This window comes from Narcine bancroftii, unplaced genomic scaffold (assembly GCF_036971445.1).
Source record: "Narcine bancroftii isolate sNarBan1 unplaced genomic scaffold, sNarBan1.hap1 Scaffold_122, whole genome shotgun sequence".
Classification (NCBI taxonomy): domain Eukaryota; kingdom Metazoa; phylum Chordata; class Chondrichthyes; order Torpediniformes; family Narcinidae; genus Narcine; species Narcine bancroftii.
The window spans coordinates 479,835-492,575 of record NW_027211857.1 but is presented as its reverse complement, the minus strand read 5'-3'; positions in this window follow the sequence as shown (position 1 = coordinate 492,575).

Genomic DNA, 12,741 nt, shown 5'->3' with positions numbered 1-12,741 from the left:
CCTGTATAATCAATGAGCCAAAGACACAGCCTTGCTTTTTTGTGCACTGTTAACTTTATTTTTAAGAGTAGTTCTGAACGATGGTTATAAGATGAATGTTTGCTCCATCCTGCTGCCCCAAATCACCAAATATTAGGACATGTTCTTGACAATAAATCCTGATTCTGAACCTGACAAGATATGAAAGGTATCTTCACAAAAAGTGGAAATAGGTGCATGAGACCAAAAAATATGTAAACAATTACCTTCCCAGCAGGAGGCACACTGCACATCCGGCATCCGGATTGAGGCTCTTTCCACATCCGGCAGGAGGACTATTCCACATCCAGCATCCGGCAGGAGTCCCATTCCACATCCGGCAGGAGGCCCATTTCACATCCGGCATCCGGATGGAGGCCCATTCCACATCCGGCAGGAGGACTAAGCCACATCCGGCATCTGGCAGGAGGCCCTTTCCACATCCGGCTGGTGGCCCATTTCATATCCGGTACCCGGCAGGAGGCCCATTGCTTCAAAGGCATGAGGCTCTCTTTTAAAATATTTTCTGTGGCCTTTAAGAAACAGAAAACAAACAGAAACCAAAAATCAATGGTAATACATAAAAAGGAAGATTCAGATAAAATACAAATTATAAAAATAAATTGATCATGTCTAACCATTATATCATAACAAACAGAAATAAAGTGATAAACATTTAAACAATTATAACATATGTCTAATAGAACATGATTTAAAGAGTATACGATACTCCAAATTCCTTCCCCTTCCCTTCTGAAGTTCTTTAGTGAGTACATAAAATTTCACTAACATTAAAAAACACAAAATATAAAGCAAGGTCCCAGTGATTAAATGTTACAAAAATGTTGAATTAAAGGTGCCCATGGACACAGAATGTTTAAATGTGAATCTGTGGAAGAACATCTGATCAATTCAAAGTTAGGCCTGCCACCATATCACAGAGGAATTGAGTATTTTTAGGGGTAACAGCATCTTTCCAACTCATCAATATTGAACGTCGAGCAACAAGGGAGGCAAAAGAGACGACATGTGGTTAATTCATAGTTCAATTCATTTAGGTTGTCTCTGTTGATCCAAAAGGAGCAATATTAGATTAGTTATCCACTTCAGGACATCCTTCAATACCATTGTTCCCTCAGTGCTGGTCAAAAAGCAACTAACTCTATCCCTCTGTACCTTACTCTGCAATTGGATCTTTGACATTCTCATTGGAAGACCACAGTCAGGATGAATTGGAAACAAGGTCTCTTTCCCACTGATCATCAACACAGGCGCAGCACAAGGATGTGTGCTTAGCCCCCTGCGCTACGCTCTGTAAACCCATGACTGTGTGTGGTGAGCCATAATTCCATTGCTATCGACATGTTGGCGGAAGACACCACAATAGTCAGCAAATAATAAATGGCAATGATGAAGCGAAGAAGGAAGGACATAGATCAGCTAGTTGATTGCTAACAAATCAAACTTTTCACTCAATGTCAACAAAATAAAAGATAAGATTTTGGATTCTGCAGGAAGTCAAAAGAACACGACCCAATCTTCACAGAGGTCTCAGGAGTGCAGATGTTCGCGAACGTCAAATTCCTAAGCATTAAAACTCTGAGGATCTGTCATGGAGCCTCCATGGTGATGCTTTCACAAAAAAGCCTCACCATTAGCTATACTTTGAGATGTGCCTGACTAGATTCATTATCGCAATGAAGACACACCTTAACCTCCACAGGTGTACTATGCAGATCATTCTGGTAGGTTGCATCACTGCCTGGTCTGGAGGTGCCATCTCTCAGGAAAATCATAATTTCGAGAGGGTGTTTAACTCTCCCTGTAACATCACAGGAACTAGAATTCACTCCCGTCAGAATCTATACATGACTTGCTGTCTTAAAATAAAAGTCTCTATCGTGGAAAACCTCCACCACCCAGACCATAACTTCCTCACTCTCTCACTCTACTATCATTGGATAAGGTACTGGAGCCTGAGGAATAGAGGTCAATGCCACAATGTCAGTTTCTTCCCAGATGCCACCAGATCCTGTATAATCAATGAGCCAAAGACACAGCCTTGCTTTTTTGTGCACTGTTAACTTTATTTTTAAGAGTAGTTCTGAACGATGGTTATAAGATGAAAGTTTGCTCCATCCTGCTGCCCCAAATCACCAAATATTAGGACATGTTCTTGACAATAAATCCTGATTCTGAACCTGACAAGATATGAAAGGTATCTTCACAAAAAGTGGAAATAGGTGCATGAGACCAAAAAATATGTAAACAATTACCTTCCCAGCAGGAGGCACACTGCACATCCGGCATCCGGATTGAGGCTCTTTCCACATCCGGCAGGAGGACTATTCCACATCCAGCATCCGGCAGGAGTCCCATTCCACATCCGGCAGGAGGCCCATTTCACATCCGGCATCTGGATGGAGGCCCATTCCACATCCGGCAGGAGGACTAACCACATCCGGCATCTGGCAGGAGGCCCTTTCCACATCCGGCTGGTGGCCCATTTCATATCCGGTACCCGGCAGGAGGCCCATTGCTTCAAAGGCATGAGGCTCTCTTTTAAAATATTCTCAATGGCCTTTAAGAAACAGGAAACAAACAGAAGCCATTAATCAATGGTAATACATAAAAAGGAAGATTCAGATAAAATACAAATTATAAAAATAAATTGATCATGTCTAAACATTATATCATAACAAACAGAAATAAAGTGATAAACATTTAAACAATTATAACATATGTCTAATAGAACATGATTTAAAGAGTATACGATACTCCAAATTCCTTCCCCTTCCATTCTGAAGTTCTTTAGTGATTACATAAAATTTCACTACCATTAAAGAAACACAAACATATAAAGCAAGGTCCCAGTGATTAAATGTTACAAAAATGTTGAAATAAAGGTGCCCATGGACACAGAATGATTAAATGTGAATCTGTGGAAGAACATCTGATTAATTCAAAGTAAGGCCTGCCACCATATTACAGCGTAATTGAGTGTTTTTAGGGGCAACAGCATCTTTCCAACTCATCAATATTGAACGTCGATCAACAAGGGAGGCAAAAGAGATGACATGTGGTTAATTCATAGTTCAATTCATTTAGGTTGTCTCTGTTGATCCAAAAGGAGCAATATTAGATTAGTTATCCACTTCAGGACATCCTTCAATACCATTGTTCCCTCAGTGCTGGTCAAAAAGCAACTAACTCTATCCCTCTGTACCTCACTCTGCAATTGGATCTTTGACATTCTCATTGGAAGACTACAGTCAGGACGAATTGGAAACAAGGTCTCTTCCCCACTGATCATCAACACAGGCGCAGTCCAAGGATGTGTGCTTAGCCCCCTGCTCTACTCTCTGTAAACCCATGACTGTGTGTGGTGAGCCATAATTCCATTGCTATCGACATGTTGGCGGATGACACCACAATTGTCAGCAAACAATAAATGGCAATGATGAAGCGAAGAAGGAAGGACATAGATCAGCTGATTGAATGCTAACAAATCAAACTTTTCACTCAATGTCAACAAAACAATGGATAAGATTTTGGATTCTGCAGGAAGTCAAAAGAACACGACCCAGTCTTCATGGAGGCCTCAGGAGTGCAGATGTTCGCGAACGTCAAATTCCTAAGCATTACAACTCTGAGGATCTGTCATGGAACCTCCATCGTGACGCTTTCACAAAAAAACCTCACCATTGGCTATACTGTGTGATGTGCCTGAGGAGATTCATTATTGCAATGAAGACACTCCTTAACCTCCACAGGTGTACTATGCAGATCATTCTGGTAGGTTGCATCACTGTCTGGTCTGGAGGTGCCATATCTCAGGAAAATCATATTTTCTAGAGGGTTTTTATCTCTCCCTGTAACATCACAGGCACTAGAATTCACTCCCGTCAGAATCTATACATGACTTGCTGTCTTAAAATAAAAGTCTCTATCATGGAAAACCTCCACCATCCAGACCATAACTTCCTCACTCTACTGTCATTGGATAAGGTACTGGAGCCTGAGGAATAGAGGTCAATGCCACCATGTCAGTTTCTTCCCTGATGCCACCAGATCCTGTATAATCAATGAGCCAAAGACACAGCCTTGCTTTTTTGTGCACTGTTAACTTTATTTTTAAGAGTAGTTCTGAATGATGGTTATGAGATGAATGTTTTCTCCATCCTGCTGCCCCAAATCACCAAATATTAGGAAAATGTTCTTGACAATAAATCCTGATTCTGAACCTGAGCAGATATGAAAGGTATCTTCACAAAAAGTGGAAATAGGTGCATGAGACCAAAAAATATGTAAACAATTACCTTCCCAGCAGGAGGCACACTGCACATCCGGCATCCGGATTGAGGCTCTTTCCACATCCGGCAGGAGGACTATTCCACATCCAGCATCCGGCAGGAGTCCCATTCCACATCCGGAAGGAGGCCCATTTCACATCCGGCATCCGGATGGAGGCCCATTCCACATCCGGCAGGAGGACTAACCACATCCGGCATCTGGCAGGAGGCCCTTTCCACATCCGGCTGGTGACCCATTTCATATCCGGTACCCGGCAGGAGGCCCATTGCTTCAAAGGCATGAGGCTCTCTTTTAAAATATTCTCAGTGGCCTTTAAGAAACAGGAAACAAACAGAAGCCATTAATCAATGGTAATACATAAAAAGGAAGATTCAGATAAAATACAAATTATAAAAATAAATTGATCATGTCTAAACATTATATCATAACAAACAGAAATAAAGTGATAAACATTTAAACAATTATAACATATGTCTAATAGAACATGATTTAAAGAGTATACGATACTCCAAATTCTTTCCCCTTCCCTTCTGAAGTTCTTTAGTGAGTACATAAAATTTCACTACCATTAAAGAAACACAAACATATAAAGCAAGGTCCCAGTGATTAAATGTTACAAAAATGTTGAAATAAAGGTGCCCATGGACACAGAATGCTTAAATGTGAATCTGTGGAAGAACATCTGATTAATTCAAAGTAAGGCCTGCCACCATATTACAGCGTAATTGAGTGTTTTTAGGGGCAACAGCATCTTTCTAACTCATCAATATTGAACGTCGAGCAACAAGGGAGGCAAAAGAGATGACATGTGGTTAATTCATAGTTCAATTCATTTAGGTTGTCTCTGTTGATCCAAAAGGAGCAATTTTGGATGAGTTATCAACTTCAGGATGTCCTTCAATACCATTGTTTCCTTAGTTCTGGTCAAAAATCAACTAACTTTATCCCTCTGTACCTTACTCTACAATTGGATCTTTGACATTCTCATTGGAAAACCACAGTCAGGACGAATTGGAAACAAGGTCTCTTTCCCACTGATCATCAACACAGGCGCAGTCCAAGGATGTGTGCTTAACCCCCTGCTCTACTCTCTGTAAACCCATGACTGTGTGTGGTGAGCCATAATTCCATTGCTATCGACATGTTGGCGGAAGACACCACAATTGTCAGCAAATAATAAATGGCAATGATGAAGCGAAGAAGGAAGGACATAGATCAGCTGTTTGATTGCTAACAAATCAAACTTTTCACTCAATGTCAACAAAATAAAAGATAAGATTTTGGATTCTGCAGGAAGTCAAAAGAACATGACCCAGTCTTCACAGAGGTCTCAGGAGTGCAGATGTTCGCGAACGTCAAATTCCTAAGCATTAAAACTCTGAGGATCTGTCATGGAGCCTCCATGGTGATGCTTTCACAAAAAAGTCTCACCATTGGCTATACTGTGAGATGTACCTGACTAGATTCCTTATCACAATGAAGACACACCTTAACCTCCACAGGTGTACTATGCAGATCATTCTGGTAGGTTGCATCACTGCCTGGTTTCGAGGTGCCATCTCTCAGGAAAATGATAATTTCGAGAGGGTGTTTAACTCTCCATGTAACATCACAGGCACCAGAATTCACTCCAGTCAGAATCTATACATGACCATAACTTCCTCACTCTACTATCATTGGATAAGGTACTGGAGCCTGAGGAATAGAGGTCAATGCCACAATGTCAGTTTCTTCCCTGATGCCACCAGATCCTGTATAATCAATGAGCCAAAGACACAGCCTTGCTTTTTTGTGCACTGTTAAATTTATTTTTAAGAGTAGTTCTGAACGATGGTTATAAGATGAATGTTTGCTCCATCCTGCTGCCCCAAATCACCAAATATTAGGACATGTTCTTGACAATAAATCCTGATTCTGAACCTGACAAGATATGAAAGGTATCTTCACAAAAAGTGGAAATAGGTGCATGAGACCAAAAAATATGTAAACAATTACCTTCCCAGCAGGAGGCACACTGCACATCCGGCATCCGGATTGAGGCTCTTTCCACATCCGGCAGGAGGACTATTCCACATCCAGCATCCGGCAGGAGTCCCATTCCACATCCGGCAGGAGGCCCATTTCACATCTGGCATCCGGATGGAGGCCCATTCCACATCCGGCAGGAGGACTAAGCCACATCCGGCATCTGGCAGGAGGCCCTTTCCACATCCGGCTGGTGGCCCATTTCATATCCGGTACCCGGCAGGAGGCCCATTGCTTCAAAGGCATGAGGCTCTCTTTTAAAATATTTCCAGTGGCCTTTAAGAAACAGGAAACAAACAGAAGCCATTAATCAATGGTAATACATAAAAAGGAAGATTCAGATAAAATACAAATTATAAAAATAATTGATCATGTCTAACCATTATATCATAACAAACAGAAATAAAGTGATAAACATTTAAACAATTATAACATATGTCTAATAGAACATGATTTAAAGAGCATACGATACTCCAAATTCCTTCCCCTTCCCTTCTGAAGTTCTTTAGTGAGTACATAAAATTTCACTACCATTAAAGAAAACAAACATATAAAGCAAGGCCCAAGTGATTAAATGTTACCAAAATGTTGAATTAAAGGTGCCCATGGACATAGAATGTTTAAATGTGAATCTGTGGAAGAACATCTGATTAATTCAAAGTTAGGCCTGCCACCATATCACAGAGTAATTGAGTGTTTTTAGGGGTAACAGCATCTTTGCAACTCATTAATATTGAACGTCGAGCAACAAGGGAGGCAAAAGAGACGACATGTGGTTAATTCATAATTCAATTCATTTAGGTCGTCTCTGTTGATCCAAAAAGGGAAATCATAGGGCAAAGGAGTTAAGGGTTATGGGAATAAAGCTGGAAAGGGGTATTGATGGTAGTGATCAGCCAGGATCTGTAAAATGGCGGTGCTGGCTCGACGGGCCGAAGGGCCCACTCCAGCTCCTATTGTCTATTGTAAATATCAGATTGACCCTGAGAACTAAAGTGTGCTCTTCATTGACTACAGCTTGTCCTTCAAAACTGCTATCAACTCAGAGCTGGTCAAGAAGTAAAATCTCTCACCCCCCTGGACCTCACTCTGCAATTGGATACTTAACTCTCTCAACCAAAGACAACAGCCAGTATGAATGGGAAACTACGTCTCCTCCCCACAGTTTCTCAGCACAGGCCCACTCTAAGGATTTGTACTTTGCCCACATCGCTCTCATTATTGTTAACACGTGACCATGTGGCGAGGCACATTTCCATTGCTTTCTGCATGTTTCCCGATGACAGGACAAATCTCGGCCAAATAACAAATGGAATGACAAAGTGTACAGGAGGGACGTAGATCAGCTTGGCTAATGTGTAACAACGACATCCTTTCCCTCAATGACACCAAAACAGAGGAGATAATTATGGATATCAGGGTGAAGTCTGCAGACCACGATTTGATCTTCATGGAGGATTCAGCAGTGGAGATGATGAAGAATCTATTCAGAAAGAAGGCTCGCCAGTGGCTATACATTCTGAGGTGTATTAGGTGCTTTGGTATTTCATCCAAGACACCGGTTAACCTCCACAGGTGAACTTTGGAGAGCATTCTGGCTGGTTTCATCACTGCCTGGTATAGAGGCGCCAACTCTCAGGAAGTTCACCCTGCCACATCATCGGCTGCAGAATTCACTTCATCGACAACATCTACGTGAGGCGTTATATTAAAAAAGAATCCTGTATCAGCAAAGACCCCCACCACCCAGACCATAATGTCTTCACTCTGCTACCCTTCAGAGAAAGGTACTTGAGCCTAAGGACAAGCAGCGCATGCCACGAGGACAGCTTCTTCTCCGATGCCACCAAATTCTTGAATAATCAATGAGCCAAAGACACTGCCTTGTTTTTTTCCACTGTTAACTTCATTTTTTAAAGCAATGTTAAAAGATGGTTATAACATGAATGTTTGCACTATTCTGCTACCCCAAATCACTGAAATTCATTACTTGTTCTTGACAATAAATTCTGATTCTGAATCAGAAAACATATGTTAGACTTCTTCACTAAAAAGTTCAGAGAAGAGTGAGAGAAAAAAAAATGGAACAAAATCTTCTCTTTAAAATCATCTCTTCAGAATTTAGCTTAAACTATAATGGGCACCCCCTCCTCACACGCACGCACGCACGCACGCACGCACGCACGCACGCACGCATTCATTTGCACATTGTGGGGTTAAGTTACATTTATGTTTAGAGTTAAGGAACAAATGATAAACTATAAATAAATAAAACGATTGTTTGGAAGATATTGTTTTCTTTGTGAATTTCTATTGCTGCTGGTCTCGTATTTAACACATTCCCTGGCTTTCTTCCTATAAACCATGATTCCCTGACAAATCCTATACATCTCAATCTCTGCCTTAATTACTCCCAATGACCTCACTTCCACAATCGCCTTTAGCAACAAGCTTCACAGACTCGTGAGCCCCGGACTAAAGAAATATTTTGCATCTCTGTTTTAAATTGACACCCTTTTATCCTGACATTATGCCCTCTTATCCTACAATCCACTGTCATGGGAAACATCCTTGACACATCTACTCTGGCTCGGCCTTCCAGCATTTGAACTGCCTCAATAAATTTCCCCTCATCCTCTGTACTCTATCAAGAACAGCCAAAAAGCTTAAAACGATTCCTCAAATGCTAACCCTTTGAATCCTGGTATCATTCCAGTCAATCATCTCTTAACCCTCTCGTCTCCTAAATGCAATTCTACGATTAATGGTCCAATAGACAGTATGCCTTGTTAATCACAGAATCAACCTGAACAGCTTTTTGGAGCCCCCTATGGACTCAAACCACAAGATCCCTGTGATCCTCCACACTGCCAAGAGTCTTACCATTAAAACTAAATTCTGCCATCATATCTGACCTACCAAAATGAACCAGTTTGCATTTCTTTGGATTGAATTCCAACTGCCACTACTCAGCCGGGGTTTTGCTTCCAAACAATGTCCTGCTGTAACCTCTGACAGGCCTCCACACTATCCACAACACCCCAAATCACTGTGTCATCTGCAAACTGACTAACCCATCCCTCCACTTCCTCATCCAGGTCATTGATCCAAATCACAATGGTTCCCAGAACAGATCCCTGAGGAACACCACTGGGCACCTACCTCCATGCAGAATAGGACCCGTCCACAACCACTCTCTCCCATCTGTGGTCAAGCTCATTCTGCATCCACAATGCAATGCCCCTTTGGTTGCTTTGCCTCCATACCTTCTCAATAACACTTGCATAGGGAACCTTATCAAATGCCTTGCAGAAATTCATATACCCAACATCTCCTGCTCTTCCTTCATCAATGGGTTCAGTCACAGCCTCAAAGAAATTCAATCAGGCTCGTAAGGCTCAACCTGCCCTGGACAAAGTCACGTTGACTCTTCCTCATTGTATTCCACCTCTCCAAATGTTCATAAATCCTGCCTCTCATCATCTTCTCCATCAATTGACCAACCACTGCTCGATCATTTCCTGGGCTACCTCTACTCACTTTCCTGAATAAAGAATCAACATCCTCCGGAACCTCTCCCGTCCCATCGATGATTCGAAGATCGTTGCCAGAGGTTCAGCGATCTCCTCCCTCACCTCCTCCAGTCGCCTGGGATCCATCTCATCTGGTCCCAGCCACTTCTCCCACTTGATGCTTTCCAAAAGCTCCACCACATCCTCTCTCTTTTATCTCCAGGCTCAAGCTTTTCAGTTTGCTGCAGGTCATCACTTCAATCACCAAGATCCTGTTCCATCGTCAAGTCTTCATCAACCCCTCTGCTATTTCCTCACTTCCCCATTGTTACACTTGATAGGTCCTATTCTTTCACGTCTTATCCTCTTGCTCTTCACCCACTTGTAGAATGTCTTGATGATGTCGTGGTCTTACAGTTCAAAAATACACGCCACTTTTGAACAAATCTGCTCCTACAGCCCCACTTATCTCCACCACTGTGTCAGCAGGATCAAGGCCTGTCCGACATGTCCTGTGCTGGGAAGGGAGCTGAATCTCATGCTCGGAATCAGAGATTGACAAGAATATGTGTCACAAATTTTGCTGAAACTGAATAACATTAATATTGACTTCTCTGGCTGTCGTTAAGCTCCCCACTTCAATTCTCCCCCATCACCTTCCCCAAGATCTGTCTCTCTCCCCTTTCCCTTTCTCCTTTCCCACAGACATCATCAATGCTCACCTCTCTGTTGGATATGACACCATTACGTGTATGAAATGATTTATACTGAACATTTGGTAGTCATTTCTGTAGTATGTAATGAATAAAGCATTGAGTTAGTTGGCATTGACGATATGACTGTCATTATTTACAATGGGGGGCTCGAACATAACAGTGGCGACGAGGATTCAAGAACTCACTCAACCATGACACATTTATCATTTCTACTCCAGAAGACAGTGAGATGACGGCAGCAGTTCCTGCAGCTCCCTTAGACTAATCCAATGAAGATGAAGACACGTGGGAAGCTTATGTAGAAGGTTTTGATGATCATTGTATTGCACATGATATGACTGAAAATCCTACATCCAATAAAAACGGGCATTGTTTTTAACCCTAATGGGAGGAGGCACCTGAGCTCTTAAGATCGCTGACGAGCTCACATATGCCTTCAACAAAAACATCTGCTGAAATCTGTCAAGTGATCGCTCAGCACCTTAACTCCCCACCTCCAGAGATGACAGAAAGTCATAAATTTTACCGACATCAACAACAACACAGAGAGTCTGTCCCCAATTTCATGGCTGCATTATGTAAACTCTCTAGATACAATGCAGTTGGACAGATCAAAGACGTCAAGAGATCAATTCATAATGGGTTTAGCTGAACAAACGACCCGAGGAAAACAAATTGAAACACAAAATCTGACACCTGAACTGGAGTTAGACATTGCGACTGCCGCCGAGACAGTGGGAAGCAATGCAGATGTCTGTCCGAGAGACTTGGCTATCAATAAATCTTGGCGCCAAGATTCTTCCCGCCAGGAACCTGCCCGCCAAAAATGTTTTCGCTGTGGGAAGACGAATCAAAGTCCCAATATTTGCTATTTCAAAAAGCCAAATGCCACAAATGCAATGTGAAGGGGCACATCAAAGCAAGATGCCCATTGATTAAACTGAGGAAAGATTACCAGCCAGCCTCCTGAAAAGTACATTTTGACCAAGAGACGGGAAAAGCCAGACACTGAAATCCAGATACCAATGAATCAGAAGTGGAACCAAACCAAAGTGAACATGTTATCCATCCGTGGGCCACAAAGAGCCAAATTTTTACATCCATGTCCACATGAACAACAAAATGATATGGATGGAACTCAATACAGAAAGAGCGGTTTCCCTCAGGCCCAGAACAATGAAGGAGGGCCAGCTACCACACACAGATGCTCCATCTTAAAAACAGTTATAGGGGAGGAAATACAAGTTCTTGCCAAGTGCCATTTACACGTTAAGTACAAGGATTAATCGAATCAGTTGCCCCTCTATATCACCGAGAGGCCAGAATTGCTCGGTCCTCATGGTTAACAACTTTCAGCTGGATTGGCAAGAAATAGGGAACATAATCAGTCAAAAGAACAAAGAAAAGTGGGATGAACACCTGCAGCAAACCACACACCTCAAACTGGCTCCAATTTTAAAATGTGATGGTAAGGAGATCAAAGCAATCCTGGTGTCTCACCAAGGTTTAGATAATTAAAATAAGAAAATATCGCTCCTGTCCAGGTGAATGCAAGACTATGGAGCAGAAATAGTCTATTCAGCCCCACTACCTGGCCTTCTCCCCTTGATGCTCTGACTAATCAAGAATCTCTGCCGATGACCTGGCTCCATAACTGCCTGTGGCAACAAATTCCACAGATTCACCACCCTCTGGCTACAGAAATTCCTCCACATTTCTGCTCTAAGTGGAATTCCTTCAATCCTGAAGTTGTTCCTTCTCTTCAACTCTTCCACCATAGGAAACAACTGTTCTACATCCACTCTGACTATGCCTGTCACCATTCAAAATGTTTCAATGAGGACCTTCCCCCCCACACATTCTCCTAAATTCTAACGAGTCCAGGCCGAGAGCCAGCAAACGTTCCTCATGCCATGTATCCCACACACTTGTAGCACCAGGCTGTTAGTTTTCCCACAGCTTCCAAGTCCTGCACCATTCCTACTTGGAAATATATTGCTGGTCCTTCATCATCCTTGGATTTTTATCCTGGAAGACCCCCCTCCCCCACCCTCCTGCCTAAAAGCAGCTTCACCAGAAAGATGGCTGCAGTTCAAGAAGGCAGTTCAGCCCCACACTCCCCAAAGCTGAGTGGTAAATACTTGCTTTCAGATCAG